General features: G+C 31.2%; 1 pseudogene; it reads left to right on the top strand.

Annotated features, from left to right (window-relative positions):
- Positions 1-7,905: 7,905 nt before the first annotated feature.
- LOC129317344 (benzyl alcohol O-benzoyltransferase-like) lies at positions 7,906-10,471 on the top strand (annotated as a pseudogene).
- Positions 10,472-11,331: the final 860 nt, after the last annotated feature.

The following is an 11,331-nucleotide window of genomic DNA, read 5'->3' as shown; positions in this document are numbered from 1 at the left end:
TTTAAGTTTAATTAAATTCTTACCAATTATTACACGTCAAATTTATGGTCAATTGTATTAACATTATAATAAAACTATTTATTGAAATATTACAATGATCAAAATAATCAATATCCTTTATTAATTATCTAACCAAACTAACAGAAGCTTTTATTGTTAACTAAGATAAATATAAACGCAAAATAACATAATTTTGGATTATTAAGGTTAAAAAAATGAAACTGATTCTTCATTAGTGCTGATTTTGACCGATTCTTGACCGTTTCACTTTCCCCTCAGTTTTGTACCCTAACCAAATCAAACCATTGGCCGGTTTCTCATTAGATCGATTGAACTGGTCAGTCAATTTCTGACAACATTGCCGATAACATGTTTAAATTTCTCTCTCACTTAAAGAAGAAAATACGTAATAATAATTATAACATTAACATTTAAATAAGTTTTATTTAAAAATATAAAGATATTTTTTTTATCTAGGATAATGTAATAAATTTAATCATGAATTATTTTTTTAAAAATATCTAATAGCCTAAGCTATCAGACGGTGTGAAATCAATCTATAAATGTTAAAAAAACGAAGCATCCACTAGCTTCTTGTTAACACTACCTTATATGGGGCCTACAAATGACACGTAGTATTCCACGCCAGCATCTGTAAAGGTATAAATTTAGCTACAAATTATATATCGAATAGCTTCTACTATAAAAACAGATCATCCAATACCTTCTCATCAATTTTAACCAAATATCATTTATTTTCAAACTTATATGAACCACAATGCATCAATCTCTTCAATCTTTTTGTCCTCATTTCAGTTTCAGCTCAAGAAGAAGAGATTCAAAGAGTTTTTAGTTGAACATATTCACGATGACGATGCCAATAAAATAAAAGTTTGGTTTTACTAGGCGTGAAAGAAACTTGATTCTAGCTTAATTTAGCCATGAATTATTTATTCTACTTTGTTGGTGTTAAGCGTCTTTGTTAATGTCTTTAGATAAGAATTTTTTGATTTTTTTTTTTGTTGAGTTGAGACTGAAAATAGAGGCAAAAAGATTAGAGGGATTGATGTGTCTTGGGTCTCATAAGTTTAAAAATAAACGGTATTTAATTAAAATTGATAAAAAAGTATTGGATGCTTTGTTTTTTTATAGTAGATGCTATCTAATGTTCCTTAAAAAATAGTTTGGGAATAAATTTATACCATCACATGTCATTTGTGAGCCCCACGTAACATTCATTAGGTGAAGTGAATGGTGAATTATTAGATGCTTCATTTTTTAAAGTTGAAGATTTATTTTATGCCACCTGATAGTGCTATCTGATGTTCCAGAAAAAATTGTATGTGACTAAATTTGTACTTTTACCTTTTTACCTATAATGACTTATTTTATTTTATTTCTCATATTTCTCTCACAAGTGAGTTTACTAGATTGATAAACTTGATGTGACAATGCAGGATAATTAAATGTTATATCTAAATTTATTTTCGTTGCTTCAATAACTGGAGAATGGCAAGTGAGGACCCTTAAATAGGCATATGCATATCACAGAAAAGCACGGAAAAATGATTGATTCCTCTTAAATTCTTAGCTCTTTATATATATATATATATATATATATATATATTTGAGAAATGCCTTGTGCCCTTAGTTTTCGGGTACATTTAAAATTATAGCATTTCAGTAAACACAAACTAAAATTTATTTATAATTAAAAGTTTGGGGACTCCACACAGATTAAATTTGATGATTTCAAATTAGGACTTTATAATAATTTAGGGTACTGTGTTACAAAGTCTTGCTTAGCGTATACAAAAAGTGTTTATAAAATGGGACGCGAAAACTTGATAGTGCATAAAAAAAGTCTAGAGTTCTAAACACTACTCTTGAAGCTATTATTTAAAAGCAAAATTATCCTTTAATCTAAAAACACTCCTTCTGTTTAAAAATTTAAAGCATTTTTAATTAAATCTCACTCCTCAATAAAGTAGTTCCTTGTTTTTAAGCTAGTTCTATCTTCATATATTTATCCCTATTTAATAGGGTGTTTCATTCTAAAAAAAATATAAAGTGATATATTCAATAAGAACATTTTTAAAATAACGTAATGATTACATTTAAAAGACTAAAAATATTTTGTATTTTTGAATGAAATAAGTATTTGATATTCTATTCTGCACTATATATTAGTTAAGGAAAGTTCGATTTTTAATTTACAAAAATAAAGATTTTAACTCAAGAGTATCAAGTTCTTCATTATACTCCCTCGCATTTAAAATATAAGTAATGTAATATATGCAAAAAAAAAAATTACACTCATCATGAGTGCATTGATAATTGAGACTAAGAATATGAGGAAAAAACAATGTATATTTTTATGAGAATGATAGTTTTATTGATTTATGAATTTTCCTAAAAACTACTTACATTTTGAGCTAGAGGGAGTATTATTTAATTCAATTGATATTGGCCCAAACTGCTTTTTTAAGTGTATGAAATAATTAATTAATATATAAATATATTATTCAAAATTTGAGAGCATGAAAACAGAATCAAACAAGCCCACTAGTAACCTCTTCTTGAGAGATTGTTTACTAATTAACTCACTAAGAGCCAAAATGGGACGTTCCCCCACTGGTGATTGTCCCTTCAAGTGTCATAGAGAGGAGAGTATCATACACATTATACGCGATTGTGCGGTTGCCAAAGAATTCTGGAAGAAACTGATTACTACTCACAATTTTTTCCAGTTTCTTTTCTTCTGACTAGCAAGATTGGTTTAAGTGGAACTCCAATCATAAACCGGCAAATAATCGCTTCAACAAATGGCTTTGGCCACAAGCTTTTGGACTCGGATGCTGGTTGCTTTGGAAGAACAGGTGTAAATTCATCTTTGAAGGCCACCGACTGAATGCATCATAATTGATTCATAGCTCTCTTTACCATCTTCATGAATCTCATACTGTTGGGATCATACCATCATATCATTCTACCCAACTTCGTGTCTACAAAAAGTACTTTGGTTCCCACTACCTGAGAACACTTTCCGGAGAGATGTGGATGCCTTAGTTAACCCTTTGGAATTATGTAGCTTGTGGTGGCCTGATTAGGATCTCCAAGGGAGACTGGGTTTGTGGTTTCAAACGCAATCTAGGCGATATCCCTGTTGTGATATAGAATGAACTTGTTAAATTTTAACTTTACCGTATTTTTTTAGTGATATCTACTTGTAAAAATCTTCTCAACATATTTGAACATTATATAGATGAACCTGTTAAAACTCAAATTGGACACGATGTAAATCTACTAAGAAACCTAAGTAAACTTGCCATTTCAATGATGTTAATGAAATGACAAGTCTACTCACACTTGATTTAAAAATTTGATTTATTTATATAAAACATTGTACATTATATAATTAAAAAAATTAAGGGAAATCTCACTTAAGGACCCCTGTAGCATGTTATTAGCAAAGAAGGGCCATAAAATTCTAAAATGTGACTGTACACTTATGGGAGCTTAACTGCAAATATAAGATTCAAGGCAAAAAGACTTGATTAGTCCTGAATTTTAAAATAATTAAAAGAAGTGCTGCAAAGAAAACCCCACCCATTCCATCAGACAACTCAAACCCTATCTTCCCAAACTCTAGGCGATATCCTACTGTTTAGCAGATCCCAATCATAAACTTTTTATAAATACTTGTAAATTTATATCCTTGGATCAAGGATTTAAATTAAAGTCGGACTGACCATATCGATTCGAGCAAGGAAACGGTTCCGGATAAATGATTGGACTGATTATGATTAATTTAATATTTTTTTTATTTTATATGTTAGATATAACATTAGAGATATATTTTACAAAATTAAATTTTCAGGATGAGTTTAAATAATTTTTTTGCTTTTCTATTATTAAATACTATTTATTAGCATATAGAGATTGGAAGGAAAGAAGGCAAGGGGTTCTTTTCTCTTCAATTTAGTAAAAATGTTATCATAGTTCTTCAAAAATATAATTTAATAGATGGAGAAATTTGAACCGATGAAGTAATTATGTTTCTTATGTGTCAAAACCTTACAAGTCTTACATTTTAAGAGAACAGGGGATGGAGGAATAACGAACGAGCGTGTGACCATTCGTAAGGAAGATTTTGTTCTAAATCCCCACACGAGGACATGCAACAAGATGCGGAGTCAGAGGGAAGCGTCCTCATTTAGACTATTCAAATTTAATTTCTTTATTTTATATTTATTAAAATAAAAAATGTATACAAATTTTAAAATCTTTTAATAAATTTATTCACCTTGAATAATCTAAATTTAATATAAATAGTCACAAAGAGGAAAACACTGTCATTAATGAAGAGGAAATGGTGACTACTGCAATAAGACGCACCAAAGGGGATGCTCAGCTAAGTCGTTGGTTCCACGATCTTGAGATGATTGGAAAAATAACAATTAAATATCTCTGTATAAAATTTATATCAGTTAAGTATTAATTATTATTAAAATTTGAATGAATACTTATCGATTTAGATTAATCTTTTATTAATAAAAATTAATTTAAATTTTAAGAATAACTCATTCTAAATTAGTAACAGTTCATTTAAGTTTTTTTTAATTCAAATTTTAACAATAATTAATCCTTAACTGACATAAATTTTATATAGAGGTCCTTGATTGTTATTTTTTCTATTGGATTCTCTGGACCCGAGTTTACATGGTGCATGGGAAATAGAAAGAGCCGAATAGACCGTGTCTCAATCAATGACAACTTATGGTTTGTGAGATATTTCCACATGCCTCAGTCTCACATCTTTCTAGACTTCTTAAAACGAACCACGTACACATCCCCGAGTGATGCACGCAGGATTTGATGATTTTGTGAAGAGTATGTGCATGGGATGTGAGTAGGAATTGGACTGATAGCGTGGCCAAGTTCTCATTGGAAGCTAAAAGGTGGAACAAGGAAGCCTTCGGTGACATCGGCCGAAGAAGGACTTGGGAAGAATGACAGATAAGTCCTAAGAAAATCAATTAATTTAAATTAGATTTCAAATACCAAACTCTAGAAATTTATAAATTCGTCTCTTAATTTCATGACGGATAACGAAGCCATGGATGGAGCATGACTCGGTCTTAGAACAAGAGGAAGTAATGTGGTGGCAAAATTCCAGATGCAACAGCTGGTATATCAATCGGAATAATCGGTTTTTTTTCACTCTGGCGAATATTGGAGACGAAAGAACCGCATAGAAGCTTTGAAAACTTACAGATGTTAGAGAGAATGGTAGAGGAAGGGGAAATTAAACAAGCTCTTTTCGATAAGATGGCTTGAATCCTTTATTTTTTTCAAAGCCAATGATGGGACACTGTTGGGCTTTGGTCACTCACGGAGATATGGTTAGCCTAGCTAGTCACATTCAACCTCTAAATGCTTCGCATATTGTCTTAATTCCCAAGGTTGAACGACCAGAGCCTATAAGGGAATTTTGTCCAATTGCCCTGTATAATGTGATATATAAAGTAGTGGTCAAAGTTATCATGATCGAACATACTTGAAAAGATTATGCCCCCATGTGGTTGCTCCAAACCAGTGCAGCTTCGTGCAAGGGAGATGAAGTTCAGATAATATATATTATATTGGTGCAGGAGGTTATTCTTCACTTTATGAGAAAACTGAAAGGCCGCCATGGTTTTATGGAAATTTCTGATTGATTGTTGACATGCATGGGTCCACTGGATTAGTCCCTGTCCTGCTATCACAAAGACAAAGCAGATTTTTTTGGGAGAATTACATGCAAATTCCACTCAAAATAATTAATTACTTTTAGGTCTATTAACAATTGAATTTAGGAGAATCCATGCCCAGTTGAGGCATGTGGTATCTCTCCCAAAATGTAGCTTCTTTGGAATGGTGCAAAAGCATTGGAATTCTCTCCTTCTAGAGGGATAATTAGATTGGGTGATCCCTTGTCGTCCTATATATCTTGACACTAGAGATTTGTTAGTTGGAGAAAATTCTAATGACTCTTATTTTTTTCAAAAAAAATAAAAAGTGGTGTTAAAAATTTTAATTAATTATTTTATTTTTTAGAAATGAAATTTACTAGATAAGTTTTTGAATAATATATTTTTTGGAAAAATAATATTTAAGTATTGATTCAATTCTTCGTTCCCTTTTGTAACTTTCATATGTTTTAATGCTATAATATTAATTTAATAAAGAAAGTTTTGATTCCATTGCAACAATCGCCAATAATTTAAAGTAGTATAAATATGAGGTCCGTTCAAAGCCGAAAGGAAACGTATAGTAACTTATATGGAGTCAAATGCCACTCATACTTGTTGAAAAAAAGGGACTTTTACAGATTATATTTCTTGTTATAGGATCAACATATGAAACCAGTCTAATATTTATTATATTTTATATTATAATAAATTTATTATATTTGTCAAGGATATATTGTTTTATATTAATAATAAATTTTTAAATTTTTAATAAGAAACCTTTTGTATATCAATAATAAATCTTTTAGATATTAATAATAAATCTATTATATATCAATATGAATCCGTTATATTTCTAATTTTTAAAAAATTTGGTTTATGTTTTTTGGGTACTAAGATTTTTTTTTTTTACCAATGGATGAATTTATTCTTGAAAAATCAACCTGATGGCTGGGATGTAGTTTGTATATCTCCCTCTAATTCCCCACGTTTTCCTGTCTAGGAATGTAACTCCTTGTCTTGATCGTTGTTGCTAAGGAAATGACAAAGACAGAGATACCAAAGGAATTGAATGTTGAATATTAAAAGATGAATTGCCGTTCTTCTTCTAGAAAACTGTATCTTAATATTTAAAAAAGTGAATGCTGATATTAAATCTTCATCGATCACTTTCCAATAACATTGATAGTGTAGTTGTGGCTGTGAAGATAGAGTGGTGACGGCTAATAACTTGTAAAAGTACTACTTCATAAGCTGAGAAGGAGGGCTGGTGTAGAAAAGTCTAATAACGAGTTGATGACTAATCGAAACTAAGCATTCACGTGGGGACAATTAAATAGAAGAGTCAGAGCGTGATTATATTTTTCGTATCATCTCAAATTATAAAATACTTTTAAAAAAATTTGACATTTCAAAATAAAAAATATTTTAAAAGATAATTTAGTCCTACAAGTTTCTCTCCACTATCAATTTAATTTTTTAATTTTAATTTAATTTTTAAATTTATTTCAGTTATCAATTTAGTTTTTATTATTTAGAAAGGAGGAATGACAACAATGTAAATTAATAAAAAGAAGTACACTTATTTAGATAAGAAAAAAAAACATGTTCTAAAATTTTAAAGAATAAAAGAGCAAAACACAGGCAGTGTAAGAGATTATATTGACAAAATTAAACTAATTAATTGTAGGGTTAATTTCTTCTCATTGAATTATATATACATGCCAAGTCATTAATATATTTATATATTAGATTATTTTAAAAGTTAATTTAAATTTTAAAACTTAAAGGACTTACCTAATAATTTAAGAAAACACATAAAAGGATCAAATTGTTAAAAATTAAATTTGAATGACTAAATGGATAGCTTGGACAAACTTGAGACAGCAAAAGTTTGATTATCTCATATTTTAATAAAAATAAACCCTTATTAATAATATTTTTTTAATATTATCTTACTTTTTTATATATTTTTTCTTGAACTCTTTAATATTCTTTAATAATTTACAGACGGCTCTCTGGAGAATCAAGCCCACGACTTTTCTATTTTTAACTGTCCCCACATAAATGCCTCGTTTTGAATACAACTTCAACTCTTTATAAGACTTTCTCAACTACACCTCTTTCTCAGTTTATAAAATAGATTTCATATTTGCATTTTAGTACATATCCAATGGCAAAACAATCTGCTTTGGATCTCGTCTTCAATGTGAGGAGACAAAAGCCGGAGCTTATATCTCCGGCGAAGCCTACTCCTCATGAAATCAAGATTCTATCTAACATAGATGACCAACAATTCTTACGTATCCAATTTCCAGTCTTACATTTCTATCGTCCCAAGCCATCCATGGCTAGAAAAGACCCAGTGAAAGTGATTAGAGATGCATTGGCTGAAGCTCTTGTTTTTTCCTATCCATTCGCAGGAATAGTTAGGTAAGGTGAAGGTCGTAAACTCATGGTGGAATGTAATGGAGAAGGAGTGATGTTCATTGAAGCTGACGCTGACGTCACTCTTCAACAGTTTGGTGGTAATCTTCAACCTCCATTTCCATGTGTGGAAGACCTTCTTTACTCTCCCCCTGGATCTGACAAAATCCTTCACTGCCCCATCTTGCTTATTCAGGTTTTATACAGTCTCCTTCTGATCTCTTATAAGGTGTTTCAGGGATCAAAACTAGAACCACTAATTCAAGTTAAGTTTGATGGGCAACTGAATAAGCTTTAAAAAAAAAAATCTAAGAACTAGATTTGAGAGTTTAATTTTTTTTTTTTACTCCAAGCTTAAGTCCGAACAAATCCGAGCCAAGTTTGAATACCCAAATTTTTTTATTATTAATAAAATTAAATTAACATTCACTTTAGCTCTCAGTTTGAACATTTAATTTCATGCTCCTAAATGAAGTTTTAATGTTTTAATAATTGTGTGTCAAATATTTTTTAAAAATATTATGGAAAAATAAACACGTGAGGTTATTTTATATGCTTTTATTTTTACTTTTTCAATACTTGGTCTCACTTCAACCAGAATAGGAAAAAAAGACACATTGTAATGTTATCTTGCTTGAAAAATCTTAATTTTTTAAGATAAAAATTTAAATTTTTTAAAAACAAAAAATAAAATAATATTTAACAATTATGATATTCAGATTAGTCCAAATAAGTTCAAAAATCAAAAATGTTAGAATCGAGTTTGACTATATCAGATTTTTTTTGTTCAAGTATTTTAAATCCAACCCAAATAAACCTAACCCTCTCAAATTATTGGCTGTAATTAGAACCTCTCCTGGTGCTTCTCCTTATCCCCTCTCTCCCGTCCTATCTCGCTCCACTAAAACACACGATGACACTTCAATTTTTTGGGTTTGTGCGTATCTCATATATATTTGCTCACATGCCACTTGTTTTACTTGCCATGAGGGAGCCCATAAGAGATTGGACAGGATACAATATTTTTCCGTGTTTCAAATATTTTTCACACAGATTAAGAAAGGCTGTCAAATTAGATTACTTTATTTGTTTGAAAAATATGAATATTCTTTTTTATTAGAAACATCTCGATATTCTAATTATACCATTATTAATTAAAGAGAAAAATAGTCTTTTACTTTGTGTGACCTCATAATGCCTTGGCTCCAAGTTAATTACAATAAAGCTAATTATAGGACCAAAAATTAAACATCACTTGATATTCTGTTATATTTATAATTTGGATTTGGACTAGAGGACTAGAGCGAGTATTTTATAATTAGGTTTTAAATACATGTATATATGTATGAGAGGCTTACTATCTCTTTATCTTAAACACTTTTCCATAGGTAACAAGACTCAAGTGTGGTGGTTTCATCCTCGGTCTTCGCATGAATCATCCCATGTGCGATGGGTCTGGTATTGTCCAATTCATGAAAGCTCTTGCTGACATAGCAAATGGTGCAACTAAACCTTCAATTCTACCTGTTTGGCATAGAGAACTTCTAAATGCAAGAGACCCGCCACGTGTCACGTGCACCCATCGTGAGTACGATGAAGTGATCGATACCACCATTGATATCCCCTCCACAAATGTAGTTCACAGATCCTTCTTCTTCGGACCAACTGAAGTCTCTTCACTTCGTAGATTACTCCCCGACCACCTAAGTCAATCCTCCTCATTTGATATAGTCACGGCATGTCTGTGGCGTTGCCGAACAAAAGCATTACAGCTTAACCCACAAGAAGATGTTCGCATGATGGTCGTTGTCAATGCACGTTCTGGACTATATGAACTAAACCCTCCATTACCAAAAGGTTATTATGGCAACGCTATTGTGTTTCCAACTTCAGTTTCAACTGCTGGTAAGCTTTGTGAAAGTCCATTAGGGTATGCAGTGGATCTAGTGAGGAAAGCAAAAGCTGAAGTGGACGATGAGTATTTTCACTCAGTGGCTGATCTGATAGAAACTAGAGGACCAACATGTTGTTCATCAATAAGTTCATGCGCGGTAACAGATTGGACTCATCTTGGATTCAAAGATGTGGATTTTGGGTGGGGCAAGGCAGTGTATGCTGGTATTACAAAGATGAATTTTTTTGAGAAATTTCAAGGAACAATAGCTTGCATTGGACACACCAATAATAAAGGAGAGAAAGGTAGAATGGTACTTCTGTGCTTGTCACCTGATTGCATGGAGACATTTGCTCAAGAGTTGAATCTTTTACTCAATGGTGTCCAGTGGCCGCGGATCCTGAGGTCTAATATCTAAAATAAATTTTGCTAGCTGAGGCCAAATTTTATTTTAAAATATTTTCCAAAAACAAAGAAATTATTTGAAGTTTTATTTTGTGAAGCATGTGCGTTGTTGTTGCGTGTACTCCACACATTTTAGCTCCTTTTTATTACACACACACACACACACACACACACACATTAGGGGGAATACTTGCATGTAAAGCATATGTATTGTTTAATTATTTGGTGGAAAGTGGGTGATGGTACTACCATCGTTAACCTCTTTAGTTGCCTTGGGTGGCGAATGCAGAATAGTTATACAACAACTCTTTCAACTGTGGGTAATTTTATAATGCATAACAGAGGTAAATGAGTACACAACTATCAAGACAACATAACGATGAAGAGACTTTTTCTTCCATTCAAAAAACATCATTCTCTTTATTACGACTGTCAAAGATTCATTAATGTAGATGGAAAGGTAATTCGTATGATATGAGAGCCTATTATATATACTTATAAAGTACACTCGTGAAGCTCCTCACAATATAAGACTCGATCATGATAATACCACCTCCTTCAAGAATGAATATTATGATTTAAAGGGCTAATATTATGATTATGGATTTAAAGGAAAAATCTATCCCACAAGACTAACACATTAGATAGAATAATTCATCATTTACTTGTAAAACTTCTCGACAAATGATCATTATGAATATGGATGACATATGGCAAATGTAAATTTTGTGGATTGGAAGAATAATCTAGGAACCATCTCTTTCTTAATTGCAATATAGCAAGCAGTTTGGTCTGCTTCATCCTTGGGTCTTCGCTCCTCTGAATGTACAATGTTCATTTTGAGCCATGGTTTGGAAAAATGAGCTTACTCAT

Source organism: Prosopis cineraria, unplaced genomic scaffold, assembly GCF_029017545.1.
Source record: "Prosopis cineraria cultivar Desert tree isolate PC_DT_omini unplaced genomic scaffold, ASM2901754v1 PC8, whole genome shotgun sequence".
In the NCBI taxonomy this organism is placed as follows: domain Eukaryota; kingdom Viridiplantae; phylum Streptophyta; class Magnoliopsida; order Fabales; family Fabaceae; genus Prosopis; species Prosopis cineraria.
Note: the sequence above shows the minus strand (reverse complement) of the source record. Positions and strands in the feature narration are given on the sequence as shown.